This window comes from Haliaeetus leucocephalus, unplaced genomic scaffold, assembly GCF_000737465.1.
Source record: "Haliaeetus leucocephalus isolate CR32 unplaced genomic scaffold, Haliaeetus_leucocephalus-4.0 Scaffold362, whole genome shotgun sequence".
Classification (NCBI taxonomy): domain Eukaryota; kingdom Metazoa; phylum Chordata; class Aves; order Accipitriformes; family Accipitridae; genus Haliaeetus; species Haliaeetus leucocephalus.
Genome location: NW_010972798.1, coordinates 4,008,653 through 4,030,635, shown reverse-complemented (window position 1 = coordinate 4,030,635; position 21,983 = coordinate 4,008,653). Strand labels below are relative to the sequence as shown.

At 38.6% G+C, this 21,983-nt stretch overlaps 1 protein-coding gene across 2 annotated transcripts in view; it reads left to right on the top strand.

The window, feature by feature from the left end:
- Positions 1-21,983, top strand: part of TBL1XR1 (transducin (beta)-like 1 X-linked receptor 1) — a 118,362-nt gene that overhangs the window by 68,682 nt on the left and 27,697 nt on the right. The window contains exon 3 of one of the 2 annotated variants that reach the window (XM_010572909.1): positions 9,801-9,868. The exons of the other annotated variant lie outside the window; for it this stretch is intronic. The gene's annotated coding sequence lies outside the window, so the exon portion shown is untranslated. The remainder of the gene's footprint in view (positions 1-9,800; positions 9,869-21,983) is intronic. 2 annotated transcript variants of the gene reach the window in all.

The window sequence follows — 21,983 nt, the reverse complement described above, 5'->3', positions numbered from 1 at the left end:
CTTCTGCATTAAGGTCTTCTCAGAATTTGTTGCAAGTGTGAGGAAAAACGCGTATTAGTGCCAAATTTCTAACAACAAGCAGATGTACTTTTTCTGCCTTTTAATACCCTGTACTTTGGAGGGTAAGGTGCTACAGCTGTTTGCCTGTTGGAGGGCATGGTTATCGATGACAGAGGAAGCATAGTGTGGGGCTTTGAGCTTTCATAGCCCTCCTGGCAACTGCCAGGGTCCTTCCAAAGGTGATAAGCTCTCTGTATTTTATCTCTGCTGCTGGTCTCCCCAAAGCTGTGTCTCTGTGTGTGTTTCAGCATAGTTCATAGCGTTGTAGTTGTGAAAGAAACAATTAAGGATAGACAGACTCTCTGCAGCAAGCTTCTTGCTTCCATTTTCTTGCAGATACCCAAAGATTTCAATTTTAAGGTTTTTGGGTTTGGCTATTTTTTTTTTTTTCCCTGGCTCTTATGTACTTTACTGTGCACAGTACCACTCTGGGCAGAGAACCAACCCAAAACAACTTGTTGTGTTACTGATACAGCGAGCTTAGCTGGAGAGATTGGTGTTTCGGGCATCTCTTGGGATCCAGGCCATTTCAAGAAGTGCTTAAGGTTCAGTTATTCTCCATTGATAAAATGCAGCCGGTAGCGTTTGTCCAATTCACAGCAGTCTGAGGAAGACGTGACACTGCTAAAGCACTCGCCTGCTCTAGTGATGGAAGTTGTATATGAAGGCAGATAACAAGGCCCACGTTTAAACTCTGCAGGACGTTTGAAGCATGATTTCTCTCATTTCACAGTCAGTTTGAGGCATGTTGGGAGCGACTGTCGGTGGTTTGTTTTGCAGTTTTTGTCCCTGTGTGTTTTTCTGACTCTTTTTGCATGACAGTACTTGTTTTTATTTTCAGTTCCATGTGACTCAGGGAATATTGTATCTATGCATGTGCTTATTGCATATAGTCCTATATGTACTGTAGTTCTGTTGATTTCACTGTAATCATGAGAATCTGTCACCAGGTGCACACTTAATCTGCCAAGATTTATAGACAAATTTTAAGATTCTGTAGTAGTTGTGAAAAAAAAAAAAAAAATCTCTTAATACATTAAGAACTTACAAAAATTCTCTTGCATTTCAAGTGGCAGTGTTTTCTCCTCCACTTAGAAGCATATCTGCATCTGGGCAATCCTGCTTGTCCTTGTAATATTTCACTTTTCTATCAAAAAGAGTAAACCGTATTTGTCAAAGTACTAACATAGCAGGCTGCAACACTTAAGCATCTTTAAAATTACCTGTATGCCAGTCCTGGTACTGCAGTGAAAGCGTCTGTCAAACACCGTGCTCTGGGAATATTAAGCAATGATTACTATACAAAGTTCCCGTGTTTTGAACTGCTGCCGATCTACCAACAAATTCAAGGAACTTCAAATGCCCCGTGAAGGACTGCGGGCAAGGGCAGTAGTTGGTTGCGTATGTTGGAAGTAAACAAGTTAAGTTCATGAGTAACTGTCACACCTCCGTAAGTTTTGAGGTACAGGACTTTTTAATGGCTGGGTTTCTTGTTTGGTTTGGATGTATAGATGTGGAACATATTCTTCCACCTGAATGGATTTTTGACCTTTCTTTCTCGAGTTTGTCTCATGTTCCATAAGTATCTCAATACGTGCTTCTTCAGCATTTACAGGTCTTGAGATGGTATTTTCCTACACAAACACGTAACTTTCTGAATAGCACCAAAAAATTAGTGTCCTTTTGCAAACATTTTTAATCTCATATTATTAAAGGCCCATTGAGTCTGAAAATTAATAATGTAACTTTCCGCAAACACGCATATTTTTCAGTGTAATTGGAAGATGTTTTGGATTACTGTCTTCAGGCCTATACAGCCAAGAAACCAATTATAGGCATGGTTAGAAAGCGATAGCATGCATTAGTCAGATTATAACAAGGTTCCAATAATGTAAAATTGCTGCACGACAAATTAGTTTGTATAGATTTTGACAGTTGTTGCCTGTAATAAACTAAATTATTAAGCAATACACAGCTGCAATGCTTCCAAAATTGGAGAAAAAGAGACTCTCATTTCCTTGTCAAAATCTTTTCCATAGAGCAGGACCATGGACGTTGGTAAGCCTGGTTTGAGTTGTTTGGTTGACTTTGTGAATTCCTCTGTCCTGAGGTGATTTTTGTCTCCATAAGTAGATGATACAGATTACAAGAGCTACTTTAAAGACTCTGTCAGGCATCTTCTTTTTGCTCTTAGTCCTGACAGATGCATTCACAATCTTTTGGGCTGCCATTTAGTAAACTAAGGTTTGGGGTTTTTTTAATGAAATGTATGAATAAATGGTGACTAGATTAATGCTACCTCTTTATTTTCACTACAAACCTGAGCCAAGAATTTAACTCAAGTCTCCTGAGAGAGTGCAAGAGCTATCTGTGTTGTAACTCCATATACCTATTGAATTGCAACTCTGAAATCCAAGAACCTGTCTTTCCCTCTAGTAAACTGTTACTACAATGCTATAAAATTAAAGCAAAATCTGCCTAAATTCTAGAAATCAGGCTATTCAGTCAGTAGCTTTATTATGCTTTCATATCCTGAGCTATATTCCAGCTGCAGATTTGAGAACGACTGTGGCTGCCAAATGACGTTTGTATCTACATTGGCGAGTCTCTATTTTAGTGGTGCAGACTTTAATTAGATATGACATAATTATGATATAACCTGCTTTCGGCCCAATTTAGGACCAAGTCTCACTATTTTTACATGCATACCCAAGCAAATTAAAGCCCACTTTGAGGTGTGTGCTCCATCCCAGAAGTGCCACTTAATATTTATTGGAAAGCAACTGAGGCTCCTGCAAGACGCGGTCACTGCCCGGCAGTTTGGCTCTTCCCTTCTCATAGTCCAATAGCAGCGAGGACAGACCTTATTTCTGAGTGTCCTTGCCTGCTGTTGCTTGCGGTGTTTCAGCTCTCACACTTTTCTCCTGGGAGAACATGGTGGCACTGACTTAATGGGGGTAAATGGAAAGATGGAGGCTGCTCGCTTTCTGTATTTGTGGTGTGGGTGAATCTCCGGTCATGAATTCAAAGGCAGGCATGAAGTATGTAGCAGCGTTCTGCTCTGGGAATTGTGACAGCGATGATGGTTGATGCCATAAGATAAGCTCCTAGAGATTGTGTGTAGAATGGCAAGAGGGAAGAAAAAAAAAAAAAAAGGAGAGATACTTTTGTACTAAATTTTAGAATGGTAAAATTGAGGATTTTCAGGAATGAGAAAGAAGACCAGCTTTACAATGCTTTTGAGCGGCTCACGTTTTGAAGGCTGCTTTTTCAGAAAAGAAGAGATGCCAGCTCCAGAGATCATTTTTAATGATTATGCAAAGTAGTGCCTGTAGCATTTGCAACACCAGTCATGAAACAATACTGGTGGAGGCAACTTTTAAAAAATGAAATGCTTCTGCCCTCCAGTTTGGTAAAAATCATTCCTGTATTTGATTTTTTTCACTGAGAATATACAGGTCAACCTTAAAGGATTTAAGCCAAGTAGTTTGAATTATGATCAGGGCAAAGAATTGGAATATCTCTCAAATAGAAAGAATGAGAATTTCAGTGTCTTGTTTCCAAAATAGTCTGACCAAGTAACTTTATAGACATGTTTACAAGTAGTGTCCTGTGATAGTACCTAAGCAATTTATGAAGAAACAGCAACGTGCATCAGCTCCTTGGAGATACGCTACAAAATACAAATATTAAAGGAAAAAAAAAAAGGGGGGGAAAAGGAAGAAAAAAAGCCAGTCTTCCATGCATAAAGAATAATGGGACAATAGGAAATGCAAGTCACTTTGCTCCAGTACTTTAATTCTTGTGTTGTTTTCATTTGGTGTTTGAAAGACATACCTCATCTGAAGAATGCACAACACAATAAAGCTCAAAAACCTGTCTGCTCAATATATGCACCTGTCAAAGCTCATATAGGTGTACATACTGCTTCTTCCTTGATGGGCCCTCTGCAGCTAGTCAAATATAAGACTTTTTGAGCACCATCAACGTACTCTGAAAATATCCTCTGCACTGGTAATGTGTGAATTCTTAAATTGTTAAAAGGATGAATTATGGAAACGACAGTGGATAAGAAAGAGAAGAAAAGATGCGTGTTCACTTTTGGGACATTGTCTTGAGGTAGTCAAAGCAGAACATTAATATTTTACAGATAAAGATCTTAAACTTCATAGTTTCATTTTCAGAATCTGGCATAACTGTTTTGCTAACGAGTAATGTTTAATAGTACAGTTACACCTGAAGATGCGGTACTGCTGAAGCTTTGCTTGTCTGTAGCATTTTAATCCATGTCTGGTTGTCATCTACCTGGGGAGCTTTATGGAAAATGTTAGTTGTCTGGCCTATAAGCTTATGGGATAAAATTTTCCTGTTTTTGGGGGGTTTTTTGGGGTTTTTTTTTTGTTTTTTTTTTTACTTGACTATGGTTATGATCCAAAGACTTTTAAAATTTTGTGATGTTCAAACTTCCCTGCATATGTTTTTCAGTATCTGATTAGTGTCTCTCAGAGTCCCTTTTGGCAGGATTAGGGCTATTAGCGGTTTTGGTGTCTTATTCTGTGATGAGTGTTTCTGTTCTCTCCTGAAATTACTGTGTCTGCTGTTATCAAGGAAGTACCACTTTTATCATGTTTACATTGTGATCATAAATATTATTCAGTGAATTGTGATCTTAAACTTTGCATGTGATAAATGATTGATGCTGTGTTTGGTTGTGCTGTGTGTAAGCTTCTGAATTACAACAAAATATTTAGCAATCAATGCAATTCTACTTGAAAATTAAACAGATCTGCTTGCATTTCTGTCGCGGTTTAACCTCAGCCGGTAACTAAGCACCACGCAGCCACTCCCTCGTTTCCCCAACCCCACCCCCAGTGGGATGGGGGAGAGAATCGGAAAAAAAAAAGGTAAAACTCACGGGTTGAGATAAGAACAGTTTAATAGGACAGAAAGGAAGAAGCTAATAAAGGTAATAGTAACAATAATAAAATGACAATAATAAAAGGATTGGAATATACAAAACAAGTGATGCACAGTGCAGTTGCTCACTACTCACCGACCAATGCCCAGTTAGTTCCTGAGCAGCCATCCCCCCAGCCCCGCTCCCCCCAGTTTATATACTGGACATGACGTCACACGGTATGGAATACCCCTTTGGCAGTTTGGGTCAGCTGCCCTGGCTGTGCCCCCTCCCAGCTTCTTGTGCCCCTCCAGCCTTCTCGCTGGCTGGGCTCGAAGCTGAAAAATCCTTGACTTAGTATAAACACTCCTCAGCAACAACTGAAAACATCAGTGTTATCAACATTCTTCTCATACTGAACCCAAAACACAGCACTGTACTGAGACAATTAACTCTATCCCAGCCAAAACCAGGACAATTTTGTAGAGCGTTTCTAAGACACCAATGTGACTTTTTCAACCCAAGACTTTGGTTTACTCTAAGATACCTCTCCTGTTGTGTTTTTCTCTCAGGTGTGGCAAAAAGGGATCTGTGGTGCTGCTTGCAGAGTCAAAATGGAAAAGCAAATCTTGTTTTGTAGATGAACCAATCCTAATTTTGTTAACGCTTTACTTGTATTTCAGGTTTTCTGCTGGTGACATTTGTTGGTTGGATGGTCTTTGAAATAGAGGGATTAGCGGGAATAAGTTGTAGCGAGCAGATCAAATATCTCAGTGGTAACATTTGGGTTTATGCAAATGCAGAGAGAAGCAGACCAGAAATTATGCTGCGCTCATAGGACGGACTAAAAATAAGGCCTTATTCATGCATTGAGCTCTCTGAAGATCTAAATGCATGCATTGCTTTAAGTTCAAGAGAGACTTACATTTTTATTTAATGTCAGTTTATACTGAATTCTTTTTCTGTATGCATGCGTTTCATCGCCTTAGTAGCAGTCATTGCTGTAGTCATCATACAGAAAGAAAACAGCATCAAATAGTATTAACAGGTGGTCTAGTAGGGAAGACAGCAGTAAACAATACTTCAGAAAAGTAGATAATTTCTCTCTCCCTGATGGGCCACATTCAATTTATAAAATGCACATCAGTACTTTTTATGAGCACATAATTTACTTTTTTATCTTTTTTTCCCTAACTATACATGATTTAATGTCAAAACAAGCAAAAACCCTAGACAGTCATTCAAAAAAGCAATGTTACTTGTTTGTTGAAAATCCATTCTGGATTTTTTTTTTAAAAATTGCATTAATTTAAGGAGTCCCAATCTAATAGTAGTAAGGATTTCAGTTACAAGTCATGGAAGAGGACAATCTATAATGGAAATTGCTGCCCAAAAGCTTGGGAGGGTTGCAAACAAAGCAATTTTAAGAGAGTAGGTCAGCCTCATTTGGATAGCTATATTCCTTTAATTTAGAGAAGTACAAGACACACTTTTCCCTGTATTTCTTTCAGTTAGCAAAATGAAAAAGGTTTTGGAAAAAAACCCACCCATGAAATGGGCTGATCAAGGAGCATGCCCTAGGTAATCCGGTGGGGTTAATCCGGTGGGGCCTTCTTGGGTACCCTGTCCTCCAACTTCACCGACGTTAATCAACAACTGCTTCAAGAAAAAGAGTGACATTTTCACAGAATCTTTTTAAATTTACCATTTCTGTTGCTGTCCTGTGCCAAAAGAAGTGCAATAGGTTTACATGTAGCATCATCTCATATATTGGTGGTAGTGTGATAAAATGCCTGCTTTCTAATTAATTTTGGAATGGGGAAGTAATGTATATTTTTGTATACGTTTTTTAAATGCATAGATATTTTAAGCTGCAGAGGCAAAGATTTCATGCTCACGACGCACAAATTCTTACGGAGTGTGAGCATTTTAGTAACAGATACAGTCACTAAGCTTGCCAGTTAGCATCACGTAAAATGTTGGGTTTTCAAAATCATCCACAGTTTTTCAGTGTTTTCTGTTCTTGTCCTCTCCATGAGGCTGGTAAATCTCTTTATCCCTTCCCCTCCTGCTCAACTCTTACTTTTTCTTTAATGAGACAGTAGGTTTGCAGTTTGATCCTTCTCAGATTCTTTGAAATACTTGTAGATAGGCATCTTGTAAGAAAGAAAAGTAGAAGACTAAGCATGTAACTATGAAGCAATCCACAGCATTACTGCAGAATGAAAGTTTGAAGAGTGGATATAGTAAGGGAAATTCTACCCTGTGATTATAGGTGAGCACCCTGTGATGTCCTTCATTTCATCACATCACTTGGTAGGGATATAATTAAATGTGAAGTTTTTATCCTACATGCTAAAAATTCTGTTCACATCACTAAATTATATTAAAAAAACTCAAAGTGAACATTGTCTGTGTAATGTGTAAGTCTTTGCAGCACATGCAATAAATTTTACTCTTATTTATTAATTTGAAACAGGATAAAAGCATTTCCAGGATAAATATAATTTAAGGGGTTCTCTGATGGTCACATTACATGATGCAAGCAACTGTAGAAGTATCTGGCTGTTAGGATCCATCTGAAAAATTACTTTAAAGACCTGTTGGGCCGTGCATTTAATTTTTGCTGTGTGCATCTTGGCCCTCTCCATCCCATGGCAAACTAGCTAACCGTAAACAAGTTTCCTGTTGTTGTTGTTGTAAGCAGGCTAGTGCAATGAAGAATTTCTAGTGTTCTGTGTATGTTGTGCTTTTGTGTATGCTCTGTGGGGAATTACGGAGAGGAAAGGAATTCCTCTTAAAGCGGCTTCTGTTGAGGGTGTGGTGGTGCACTGCTCTTCTGTAGGGCCTCCCGGTTCTTTCTCCTGTTTGGCATCATTTTGGGGGTAATATCAGTTATTTACTTGAAACAGAGTTTACTCTAAATGAATGAAAAATACTTAATTTAAACGTAAAATGCACAAAGTTCAAAGCATGTAAGCGTTGAAACTTATTGCTCCCTCTTGTTTGTTCAACCAGCAGGATCAGCATCTCGTTTTAATGACCTTTTGCACTATCACTGATCTTAAAGTTAAAATTTTATAAGTGTTTTAAACTTTGCTTCTGATTTTTTTTAATTAAATTTTAGCAATACAGTTGATATATACAGTTAGGATCGCAGAAATGATCAAGGCAGTACATAATAGCCTAGCAGAGAATTAAAATTACGTTAATATAGGTCAGGACCTTTTCACTTACCTTGTGAGTGTTACAGAGAAGGACCAGGATGCTTTTCAAGTCCAATATGGTGGTACTGGAGTGTTTTTCTTAGAAATGCAGTAATGAATAAACTGACTTTTATTATGAGGAAGCTGGCGATCTCCAAGTGATGCTTTGTAGCATTTACTTCTCACACCTCTACGTCGTAGTGTTTATATCTTCTCATTCTGAAAAGGAGAACTGTTAATATGTAAATATTAATTAAATATTAATTAAACAAATGCTGCAGTTTCCTATACGGGGAGGAGTGTAGTGCCATCAGCATTCATGGCATTCTCCCTTCTCTCGCCCGGGGCTCTTCCCATAGTTTTGGAAACTTCCATCCGCTGAGCTGTCAGAGGCTCTGCAGGAAGGAGGGAGGAGAAGTTGATTTGATTCCCTTGTGAATTTAAATGTGGAAAATGATTGCTGACCAAAATATTCTGCAGTTCCTCAATCAAAACAAGGAAAAAAACATTTTCAGGTCTTACTCAGCTTAGTAACAGACTAAATAGCAGAGAGTTTCTTAGAGGTCAATGATGACAGATGATGGAAGGTCTTAAATGCTACATGCGGTTTAAGGCATGTGTTGCCTTCCTCGGGTTTAGTCCTTGTTTTAAGGAGGCGTTTGGGAATTTTCAGTGTTATTTGTAATGTATTTTGTGAGCCTTTGTGGCTGGAGTTTAGAAAATAGTTTGCAGTTTTCCTGATCCTCTTCCATTTGGGGAAGGGTCATCTGTTTTACTATTAAGTATGTCCTGCTTCAAACAGCATTTTTTTGATACGTGGATTCTTTTCTTGCGGTGCCCAGACACCACTCCTGTGCTCCTACCTGCAAACATTTCTCCTTAATCCCTTAGTTTATGTAAGATCACTCTGTAATGATTTAATCTGTAATGAATATTGGTGGTAGGAATCACTATGTTATACAAATACAGGATCAGTAATTGTTCTGATCACAGGTGCATAATGTACTTAACTCCTAGGGAGTGTTTCAGTTTTGAAATCGCTTGTGGTAATTAACTCCATGAGGGTATTTTAAGGATTCTTTCATAAAACATGTTCTTTTTAATTTGTTGGTGTTAAATTCAGATCCAAAGTGGTCAATTTTGAAAACACTGGGTGGTTTCATCATGGCGTTGTGTTTCCTATTTTTTATCTTGCTATTGAATCATTTTAGTTGTATACTTTAGCTAACACTAAAATAAGCTACTGCATCAATACTCAGCCGTTTGTAAACTTTAATCTGGACTCTCATGAAGTTCCCCTTTGTCAATATGGGCAGCCAAAAAGAACAGAAATTCCTTTAAAGCTAATGCTCTATTCTGCGGTAGGGTTTTGTTTTCAACTAAAAGAGTGAGAAGAGGATAGAGTTGAAACTGTGCCTGTAATTTTTTTAAATAAATTCCATGTAAGTAATCAAAAGATAGTCTTTAATTTTTGTCTGTTTATTTTCTTTTCTAAGCATATATTGTAATCAGTAGGAAACTGAATGTTGTTTTAATGCTTTCAGTAAAAAGACTGGTAGAAAAATAGCTTTTATCCTTTTTTTCATCCTTTAAAATAAATATTGATAGAAACTATCATAATATGGTTTGTGTTACAGGTGGTGTAATACCAAGGGCTGTACTGCTGCCACATCACAATTTTGTGGGGTTTCAGAGAGTAGTTCTGGTAAGGACACTCAATGATTTATCTATTTATTTGTCATAAAAGTGGACTGAGACTTTAGTACAATTTAGTATTAGTAATTGCAATTATGTGCGTTTACAGTATTTGTTAGGTATCAGTTTCTGCAGTCCACTGAATAAGTGTTCTTTTCTTCAACGGTCTTTAACAGCTCCTTTTGGAACTGTTATTGTCTCATGTGTAAATCTATATTCATTTTGTTGAGAGTTGTTGTGATGTAACACATCAATTCACAGCATGGAAATTTTACTAAATAGACCTTTTGACAAAAAGCCTTGTAAAAACTGTGTTGTCTACTTGAAGGGTAGAGTCACTATTGCCTTAGTGTGTATCAGTTTTTAAAAAAAGTGGAAAAGTTACTGTGTTTCAATTATAGTACGGTTTTTTTCAAGTACTAAAGGCTGGGCTTCCTAAAGGAAATTCTGAATATGTGGTTCATAGGGCAAATATCCAGACCGTGTGCTGTTACTAGTCTTCTCTTCTTAAATTTAATGTACAGTCACGATTTTGCAATTCTTTTCTTTAAATGTATGTAACTGTACTCCCTCTATCATTTCTTTTGATTTTGTATACTTTCCATAAACATATTTTCTTATCTCTTCTCCATGGCTAGAGTTACAAGGGAGATGAGATTACCTTGCTTTTTCTAAGAAAGGGAAAATTCATTCTGAACCAGTCTACCGACAGCCATGCTTAAGTATTGTGCAAGAGCACAACTGAGTATTTGTTCTTTCAGCAGTAGATAACCAATACTACATTTGTATCTGTAAAATTTTTAATACATGCTGTAATTTTTTTTTTTTTTTTTTTTTTTAAGAAATCACAATCCCTTCGAGTTTTGTTCTATTTGTGTACTATCTTAGGTGTATAGGGGGCACTCAAAGACAGAGGGAGTTTGTTTTAACAAACCTGATCTTGCAAGTAGACCCCCACAAGCTAGAGAAGGATATTGCTGACTGTTCTTTATGGCCTTGCTCTTGCAGGGAACTATTGTACTGGCTCTGCTCCAACAAATCACTTAAGCAATTGGAGTCAGTAGAACTAGAATATGTTTAAATAATCTTCTGGATTGATCTGTATCTATGTATACTTTCACAAGCTCTTTTTTTTTTTTTGTGATGGGGGGTACACAAGAACTTCTTAATGGCATTCTCTAGTCAACCTAAGAAAGTAGTAGTAGGTCTTTCTGTGTCGGAGATATTGGGGGAGGCTTGCTTGAGAAGGCTCTGGAGGCTGATAACTAGGGAAACAAAAGGATGGTATTTGAAGATGCAAGTGAATTGGTGTAAAGACTGAAGCCATTTTCCCTGCTGTCATTGCATTAGGTTGGTCTATCTAAAATATTTGGGCATGGTACTATTCACACTGTATGGTTTCCAGCCCTATAGGTATGCAATACCTTGAGCATGCACAAATCATGCATGTAGACTTATCTTAGTTTCTAAATCTCAGAGTGGAAGAAAATAGGCTATCAGATTTATATGAGAGAAATGGCATTGTGAAGTTTTGAGTAGTATTACTCAACAATGTTAAATGGCAATTCTGCAAAGTAAAGACATCACAGCTTTATAAATATTGTAAGAAAAGAAAGATGATGGCAGCTCTTTGGAGTCTGAGAAATACTGAAAAATTTTCAAAACGTTGTGAGCTATTTGTGCAGTACTTATTAAAGTATAATGTCATCTGGAGAAGTCATGAACTTCTTCCTCTCTATCATCTCTTTATTTTCAAATAATGCTCCTATTACTGGAAATGGATGAGCAGAATTTTTCATGCGTGGTACCTGTTAATCCCAGTGTTTGAGGTAAGGTAAAGATAACCAACGTGGTGGGTTTCTTTTTTTGAAAAGCCGTCCTATCTAATTTGTTCAAATCTGAACTAGCAGAACTAGGTACTGTGATTGCTTAATTCTGCAAAAGATAGAGTAGAGGTCATTTGTGGGACAATTTGAAGACCATTTCAGTGCAGCTGCCTATGTAATAGTAGCCTGCAGTTATAAAACATGGTGTATTTCCATCTCTGCTGATGTTTTAACTTGACTAAGCAAAAATGTTTTCTCTACACAAAGCTATGATCATGTTTCCAGCTGCACCAGTAGACGAGACTGTTTAATTCAAAATAGCGCCTTCTAATGGAGGGGGGCGGTGAATCCTTATCGGACAGATGATGTATCTTCAGGTTTTGAATAGTTTGCTTCAAAGGGGATTAATTAAAAAATTAGTGAGAACAGATGTCTGATGTTGGCCTAAGCAGTCAGAAAGAGGAAATGTCCTGGGTTTGAACTTTTTATCTTAATTGGATCCTTTGTGACTTTCAGCCCATGTGATAAGAGTTTCTTCAGTAGACTCTCCTGCTTCTACTGCATAAAGCCAAAAGTTTTAAATTTTAAGGTTTTTATGTGTGTGCGTGTGTGTGTATAGGTACTCACGCAAGCATTTGCATACAGCTTTGAAGGATGCTTCCCCTGCAAAACAAAAACTTTATATACAACAGGCTGCTTTGCTACAGCTTTTCTATATCCCATGTGCTATTCAGAAAAGCAATAGTGTTCTTTTAAACCATCTTTTAATATTTTTTTGAAACTCATTGCGTATCCCTCTACAGATGTGTTCAGGTTCCTTTTAATAGTCAGACCCTCGGTACAGTGCCAAATTAGCAAGAAGAACATCTGGTTTGCTTCTTTAATCTTCTAAGATCAACAATGTGATTGCTCCTACAGATACAGGTGACTTTACAATGTGTAGGAGCTGTCTGGGGCTGTGTTATGGCAGGCATGTTCATCGGATCTCTGGGAGTTTTTCCTTCACAGCGGTATAAATATGCCTCTAGACTTAAACACTGATGAAGTATCAGAACTTGGCATTCATTCAAAGTTGTCCTTAGTTGAGGGTAATTTGAGTTAGGTAAAATATTCTGTTTTCAACAGACAAGGAAAGAAGCTTGTTTTTATTTTTCAGGACGTTTTGTAGAAGAAAAACTGCTCTTGACAATTCAGATACTGGAACAACTCCCAGTTAAAAAAAAAAAAGGATATATTGCAGGGTATGGAAAATCTGGTCAAGGATGATGACTGTATTGCATGTCTTTTCTATGTTTTATAGGCATATCACCTCAGCATATATGCTATTCTTAATATTCTGACAAAAGACCCTTGGTACAGCTTCATTTAGAGAAAAAAATAAGCAGATGCTGAAGGCAGGAAGGGGGACCAACTTAATGTCTAGACAACCTTTGGAGGCATGACTGAGTTTTTCATTAAATGCATATACTTGAAGGGAAAAATCAATACTATTTCTTATGGAAATTCTGGTATAGCTAATGTAGATGGAAACATTCTCTGCCAAAATACATAGCACTAAAGCCTAGACAGTATAGTTTTTGCTCATGACAACTTACACAGTCAAACTTTGAGATGTGGTACGGAGTAGGCTGTAGAGATGTGGAGATTGAATGTCTGCCTTGAAGGTGGTTATTGTAGCAGAAACTGAAAATTATATAAATTAAGGAAAGAGGAACTTGCAGGCTTGGAAAACAATCTGTCCCTTGTCACAGAGTTACTGGGGGGTGAAGTGTTTTTGTTGGAGCTACCTGTGTCCCAGCAAGGGTCTTGTGTCTGCAGCTCAACTTCTTGTGTAGTTGAGTGTCCAGTCCCACAGTGGAAGCTGGGGCATGGGCTACACAAGTCACGTTATTGCCTCGCTGCCTCCTAGACCGTGTGTGGTCGAGGCAATGACAGCCATGAGAGACCAACGATGACAGAATGGTGGCTCAGGAATGCCCTATCTTTTATTTCAGTCAAAGTAAAGCAGTACTCTTCCCTCACGACCTACGCCAACAGCCTTTATAACCTGCCACTGGACTGCCGTTTCCAGAGCTGTCTCGGGCACACGTGCCTGATTGCCTAGGTGCCTTGGCTGGTGCAGCATCTCCGAGATGTTCCTTGGATTGCTGTTGCTTTATTTCTCTATTACTTCTTAATAGATTGCATCTGTATTGCAGATTGGTATATAGCGCAGAGAAAGAAGAAATGGCAATTTGTGTTGGTCTCACGTTTTTGTTATTTTAGGTTGTAAATAGAAAATAGGACAAGTACGTTGATCATGCTGTGTCACAGCCTAAGACAAATGAATCATTGCGTGCTGTCTGCGGCTGCAGTCGGTCCTGTTCATGAGTGGCTGTGCCCAGTCTCCTTAGGGCTAAGATCATGGATATTATACTTTTACTCTAATACTTGATTTAAATTTAACAGATGAGGGGAGCTTTGACTCTTTGAATACCAAAAATGTTTGTCAGTGTTTCTTCATTTATTTCATGGCTTTTGAGACACGCATCAACTTGGTCTTAGGAAGTACCCAGAAAAGGCAAGTACTTCACATCCTGTTCTTCGTTAGAAGGCAATTCCGATAAGGCTTCTAAGTGATTTAGGTGCTTCTGGAAAATTTAGCTACCTAATTTCAAAGTCCACCTGAAGTTAAATCTTGAGGTGCTGAAGTAAGTACGGTTGGTTTCTGATCCACTTCAGTGGTCCTTTTTCTAAAATAAATTTGTAAGCATTAGATTCATTTTAATTAGTAAGTCTCTCTTTTCTGAAGAATCCTCTGATTTAATCAGTTTGCCCTGCTAATTAGTCTTTAAATAAAAAAAAAAAAGCCTAGGTGAAGATGGTTTCATACAGCCCTTTTGCACTTGATATTGTTTGCACTGGTAACTGATTTCTGTCCTTTAAGCTCAGACCCTGCAATTTGATTATTCTTGAGCAAAAATGTGCTACATTTCTAAGACAGCTTTTAGAGACTCATAGCTGTGGTTTGCACTTCTTAATACTGTTGTTGCATTTGGTTTTATTTGGGAACAAAAGAAAGTGGTGTTGTAGGTGGTATTGGTGGAGTGGTGATGAGGAAAGGATGTCTTGTTTTGCAGATTAGCAATCTAATAAGGCAGGGGTAGTGGAGGAGTGTAGGAGTAGATATATCTAATGTAGATTCACATGTCATTCTTTTTTTATGTTCATATGACCAATTGCAGAAGCATGTTACCTATTATTTTTGGTTTTACGAAAGGTGGGGTTTTTTGGTTTTTTAAGGTCTTGAACTGATAATGGTTATTTACCTGCAGATTCCCACAGGCTCATTTCAGGCTACTTTAGTAAAAAGGGTTGGATGTGAAAATGCTTGGGTAAAGGAAAGAGTTGAGTTTTTAATCTGAGGGTAAACTTTCTTAAGCCTTCTTTAAAACTCTCCATTCATGCATAATGCTGCAGTCAATCATGAGTTACACATCTTTAAATCTTTTAGGTGAACATCTTGGGGCTAGAAGGAACTTGTCAGTTTACATTTAATTTATTCTAGGCTTTAGGATATGTTTCATGGCTGTAGAGAGCTTTGAACACTAAATATGATGAATGTTAGCACATATTTTCAATACAAAATTCTGCTGTCCAACTGCAGTTAGATTTTCAATATGTTGAATATCTGGGTTAACAGAGAAAAACATGTCTAAAGCTAAGTGTATTTCCACTATTAACATTTCTAAGTACCAGTCAACCTGTTTGACATCAGTCCACAACTCATGAGTAATATTGGCCTTGTCCCAAGTAGTCAGAAGTCGTCAGGTCTTTTTATTAAAAGAAAACCAACAACAACATCAACAAAAAAAACCAAAAACCAAACCAAACACAACAACCCCCTGCATTCTTAGTGTAATTAATTCATTGTTTTCCCTATCCAAAGGGCACTGTTTGCTTTTTCTTCATCCCAATTAAAATAAATAAATAAAGAAATCTGGCCTTCTCGTCAGTAAGTAGCAGGTTCTGATGTAGTTGCTCTTGATTAGTGGCCACTAAAGCTGCAGATGATATCTTTCCTTGTTAACAGTTTATATTTTCCTGAGTTGAAATTGCAATAAATTGTAACTGAAGGATCTTCTCTGTGTCCTGTGAGATTGTTAGGGTTTTTTTCCCTTTTTTCACCCTACTATGGTATTTTCTCACAGGGGTTTTAAGTTTCATCCTTCATTTTTCAGAAACAGTGGACTCGGAGCTGTTAGTATTCAACAAAACATCTGCCTCAGGAAAAAATTGGCAGCTTTCATGCACTCACAAAGGAATTTCCGAAAAATTGTTTGTTATCCCCAAACTATAATTACCTGAGTAATGATAGCTACCTTAATAAAACATAAAAACCTAGCATTTCACAAAAAAGACCCAATCCAAAACCATGAGGCAGTGGTGGCCTCTGACGAGTGCTTCAAAACTTAAGACTCTAGCAAAATTCATCGCTGTATAGCCGAATGCTCTTGGATCTCCAAGGCAAGGGCTGCTTGGGTCCCTACAGGCCCAGCCTTGCGAGTACCAGGGCACACCACAGAGGAAGACTTGGGGTCTTTTTGTTTTCCTTTTGGTTATGGAAAACCTGCTGATGTGCAGTATGGGATGGACTTCAGCAAGGAGGTGCCCAACCTTACGCTAACATGAGTTGTGGATGGCAGCAGCGTGGTGCAGAAGGGTAGGAGGAGAAGGTGCTGGTTGTCTCTGGCAGGCGTGCTGTTGTCCCCGTTTCTGCACTTGATCAGGTGCTGCTAACTCTGGTTTCTGCTGTGCTTTGTCACTCTGTGTAGGTATAACTCCAAATCACCTCAATTTGTTGTTGTTATGGCAGCATTAAAAACCCCTTCCTAATCAAGAATGAGGGTTTTCCACTGCGGTAAATACACTGAAGCGAGTCGCACGAAGAGACAAAGGCCTTTCTCCTGCAGGCTCTTCAGGACGTGACTCGGCACAAGGCTAAACAAACAAGAACAAATAGAATGAACAGGGCTCATTCGGAATAGGAATCGCTGCTGTTGAAGATGAATTGAATTTTTTTCAACCACCAGAGTTTGTTTGTGCAAAACGTTAGTAATTCGTGTGTTGTAATGGAAAAGTAGTGAAAGAAGAATGTAGGAAAAGAAATGCCTGAAGGAAGTACAGATAAAGCCGGCGCTCTTGAAAGCAGTTGGAGAGATGAATTCAGGAGTGCAGAGCGCACGTAGGCAGTGCGTGGTGAAGAGGTGAAAACCAGGGCAAATGCGTGACCACAGGCTCAGGATCGTATGTCAGGTCAAGGGACGAAAGCCAGAAGATGGATCACCAGCTTGGGGAAAGAGAGCAAGTGTAGCGGATAGGAACTGTAAAAGGGTGTCAGTACTCGGAAATGGAAGGGGAGTCCATGCACCTGGATGAAAAAATCCCCAATCAAGATAGGGATGCTATTGCAGGAGTGCAGAGATACCTTTCCACAGATGCTTTTAAGGACTGCATATGCTGTTTTATTACCATCAGGTAGCAATATAAATATATTAATCATAACAAATAGAATCCGTGCCAGGCTACATGGTCACTAATCACCGTTCCACAATAAGATTTCCAGAACACACACAAAAAAAAAAACCCCAAAACCACAGACAGTTGAAAACCGACTAATTATGAAAGTCTGCCCAAACTCCAGTAGTTTTTCCTTGACAAATAAGTAGCATTAGTCCAAGCTCAGAATGAATCTTTTTTTTGTAAGCCATCAGTATGCAGGTCAGCATCAGCAGCATAGTGAAAAACTGTGTCACTGTTAGTGCACCAATATCCATCAGCTCAAGCGATTGATGTAGATGTAATCACTGTCTCTAATAGAAATAAAGTCAGGGTAATGGAACATTGTCGCAGGATCAATGTCTCCTGTTTTGAAAATAAACCCCCTCAGCTTTGCCTTTGCATTTGTGTACCAGCAGGCGACCACATCATTCAATTCAATTGACACAGTCCCTTAGAGCCCTGAATGATCTATTGTGGGAACATCAGGAACAACATATTGGAAAAAATGAAATGTTCTTGATCAGACTTACAGGCAACGTTATTTGGTGGGTTTTCCAGCAGTGAAAATGAGAATAAATCAGCTGAGAGCAGAAACTTAGCACAGTATGGAGATCTTTTAACTCCGTTTAATTGTAATTTCTACACGTTCTTGATCAAAAAGCTTGAACCATAGTACTTGTGCTTATTTTCAATGGAGCGTGGTCACAAATAGAAGACGTTTTTTGGACATTGCCCCCTCCCTTACCTTAGTCTCAGCAGAAGCTCTTGATGGGGCTCATTTTGACCGACTCAGGAGCTCTTCTCGATCAGTTATTTTCTCTGAAATTTTTACACAGTTTGATCCAAGCAAGGATTAATGGGTGTGCTCCCACATTCATCCATAATTAATTTTTTGCTAAGGCTTTAATGCAGCAGAGGAGATTAGCAGTCATATAGTTGCACGCTTAAGACTGGGTGCATGCTGAAGAGGTATATTGCATGGGATTTTAAACGATGTGACAGATAATGCTCTTCCAGTTTTCATCTTTCTTGTGCTTGATTCCAGCAACCTACTGCTGTTCTATGTCTAGATCCAGAGAATATTAGTAGGCTGTTATTTTAGCACTTAGTAAAGCCATTTAACAATTTTACAAAGCCTTCTTGAGACAGAGTCTATAAGTTTGACTGCAAAAGTCTTAATTTATTTAAATTACGTATTCCTGAAGGATTGTAGCTCTGTCTAAAGGGACGTCCTTCTAATGGCCTATGAATGGAAGCTCTACAGCTTGCTTGGTGTTACCACTGTTCCCGTGATGGCCCCTCCAATAAGAAAACTTTCCCTTTTGGGGGACAGATGTCTCTCCCTGGGGTAATGACAAGCATTTGGCTGGTACTTTGCTCTGCGTTACAGAGTTAGATACATTTAGCATACAGAGCCTAGAAGGTGGACTTAGGTCATCTTGTGAAGTAATCCATACTGGCCAAACCTATGCTATTGATTCCCCAGGTAAATGTGCCAATTCCGGTCATCAGTCAGAAGCTATCTGTTTCTAGTCAGTTTTAGAAATGCCACATTTCCAGTTTTGTTGCCGTAGACATCTGCCCCGCTTGTGTGCAGGTAGGACAGCCTGACCCTGAAGGTCATCCCATCAAGCCACAGGTTCTTCCTTTCTGAAAAATGCCTTTGGTCTGGATTTAGGTGTTTGATCATGGAGAATTTCATAATGTTTGGTTCTATTTCCTGGTGTGCTCTGAAAATTATTTAAGTATGGAAAGAGGATGGTGATTTAGCTTTTTAACTACTACTTCTGGACAGTTTTCATTTAATCCTGGTTTGCCTGCATCAGTGGACTTGAGCTCTGTGATTCAAAGCCCTCTCCTTGGCCACCTTCAGCAGAGCGGGGCGAGATGTTTGGGCTTGGGATCTTGTGGGGAGTCAGGAAGGGATGGCTTTCATGAAGGAGTCAAAATCGAGGCAGGACTTTCTGCTGGTGGTTTTACTGGCATATGGGTGCGTGTTCTGAGCAGCTGGGTTTGGCTTTTAAGTTTTGAAGGAATAACATATTTGCTCCTGAAGAAAGATGTATCAGAACTACTTCCATTTCAATGGGGTTGTAATTATCATGCAGAAAAGTTGTGCCTGGAAAGAGATGTCTATTTTCATTGTTCCCCAAACAGTTGAAAAGTCTTTAAAATACTAATACACAATACCTTTTTGCTATTCTGATATAGGAAATAAGGAGAAAAATCCCCTCCCAACACATAATTTCTTCTTGTGTAGCACTGTAAACAAGGGAAAAAAGAGGTTTAAGAACCTAAAGAGCTTTGAATAAAGTGTCAATACCAGAAACATCCCTGTTTCTTTAGTCAGTCTAGGGATTTACAAAATATGGCTGCCAAGAATCGCTGCAAGATGCCCTATAGCTGTCCAAGAAGATGTATTTTTAACTCTAGAAAGCATAGAAGTTTGCAGCTTTGTAGCCATAGCCCTGGAAATATGATACTGAATATACATACTGGCGCTTGTCTCTCTGCTGTAACATCCGGAATCCCAGTCTCCTGGGTCACGCAGCATATGACTTTGGGGAGGAGATTCATAGTTCAGTAATTAAATACTACTTTGCTCTAGGCAAAACCAGCAAATGGGCTTCATCTGCAGCTTATTTTGTAATAGTACTCAGGACTGTGCTTGGCGTTTCTGGGGACTTGAGTACTTAGATAAGTAGACAGTAACTTATTTTTAGCTAGGGTTTTGGGTGGCTTTGTGTTTTGCCCCCCCCCCCCCCCCCCCCCTTTCAGGGTTGTAATTCTTTTTCTTCAGAAAATTTCAAACTGGCTTTGTCATCTTCTATGCTTCATACTCTCAAATTGGCACGGAAAGATAGAGACTGTTGCCATAAATTAGGTCACTAAAGCTGAAGTATGGAATACAAATATTTATCGCCTCAGCTAAGGAAAACAATTCAGATGAGGGAAGTAAAAATTATTTTTTTAGTATTCGGAAATGAAGCTGTATTCTTGAGATTGAAAGCGAGACAGTAGAGGTAAAAGATGAACGTGAGAAGCATCTCTTGTTTTAAATTGCTAGAAGGAAAACTAGCAAAGCTTGATCATATGGGAAATCAGTAAGAAGGTTCATTAGGTAGAATTATAGATAATTTTTTATGCAAGTTCACATTTGACATAGATTACTGAATCTTAAAAAAAAGGGCACATTTAAATAATAGCAATTTAGAGACACAGGTAAAAATGCAGAAAATGAGATAACTTTCATTTTGAAATATATTACAACAAAGCTTATGCATTTAATTTAAAAAACATTTTCCTTTAAATTCAGAAGGTTAGAAAGAATTCCTAATTGCAGATTGTCAGATAGTAGGAGAACTTTAATAAGGGCTCATTTGTATTATGCCCAATACAATATTGGACCCCATCTCTCAAGTGAATATGTGAAAGAGCAAATAGGAGTCTTTAGAGCAATTAGTTGATACAGTTTAAGAAAACTCAACTTTTTTTTCTTTTTTTAAAGTATGAGAAAATGTTCATTTTGATTGAAATTGATGTCTAATAAATCCTTACAGAGAAGGACGCAAAACGTTGGTTGCGCACTGCATGCGTGACATACAGGAACCACTAATTTATTTTATGAGTTTTCCTTTATAAACCGTTTCTGAAGGACTGTACAGAACTCTTCTTTGGATGTAGGTTTACTGAGTTCAGCAGCCGTTTGGGGTGGATCCGCTATGCCTTTGGAGAACACTTTGGTAGAACGGCAGCCACCAGCAACAGCGTTTTGTGGAGCCCGGGATTAAAACTCCAGTTCTGCAAGCTACTGGCGGGGCAGATTTGGTATCTGAATGAGGTCCTGCTGAAACCTCACAAATCCAGGAGTTTGGCTGGTCTGAGTGGTTGGATTTAAATAGCACCCTTTCCACTTTCTTCAGCACCTCTGAGTTGATAAAGCAGACTTGGTGGCATTGGTGCCTCGCTATCTTAATGGACCGGGGTGCAGTTGGAGAAGTGGTGGAGTTCAGTGTGTTGGCACTTTCCTGGGCTGTGGGGTGTTGTCTGTCCCCTGAGCCGCCGTGACAGCCATCCCGTAGCTGTGGAGTTCAGCAGGTAGGTTTGCCAGGCTGAGGGACTCCCAGTGTCAGCTGCAAAACTTAGGGAAGAGGAATTGTGCATCACACACAGGACTTCATTTTTAAGTGAGGTCATAGAGATGTAAAGCAGAATTGTAATAAAACTTTCCAAAGGACTTGCATGCACCTTTAGGGTTTTGGGGTATGCACCTTTAGGGTTTTTAGGTGGAATTAAAAAAACTACGCATTCCCAGGTTGGGTCATATAATTTCCCTTTTTTTTTTTTTTTTTTTTTTTTACCATCATGGTCATTAAAAAAAAAGAAGATTCTTAAGCAGCAATTTAAAAAATGGTATCACTGTCTATGTGCACATGTGCTGGCAAAATATTTGTCCATATTTCTTGTGAAAGAGGAAAAAATAAAAGGACTAGTGACAGTATTTCTGTCGTAGGAGATTTATTGTTTCTGTAGCCAGACTTCTGTTTTCCATGGATAAATGTAACAGTCTGTTTAGATGTGAACATTAAACATTTTTCAGAGCTACCCAGAGCATTAGCTGTTCCCTTTAACATATCATATTTGGTATCAAACTAATGAGTGGTATGTTTGGGGGAATTGTTATTCACAGCAGCCTGCCAGGTTTTTCTGTTATCCTACCTAATTAGGATGTGTTAGAGCCCACCTAAAACTGCAGAA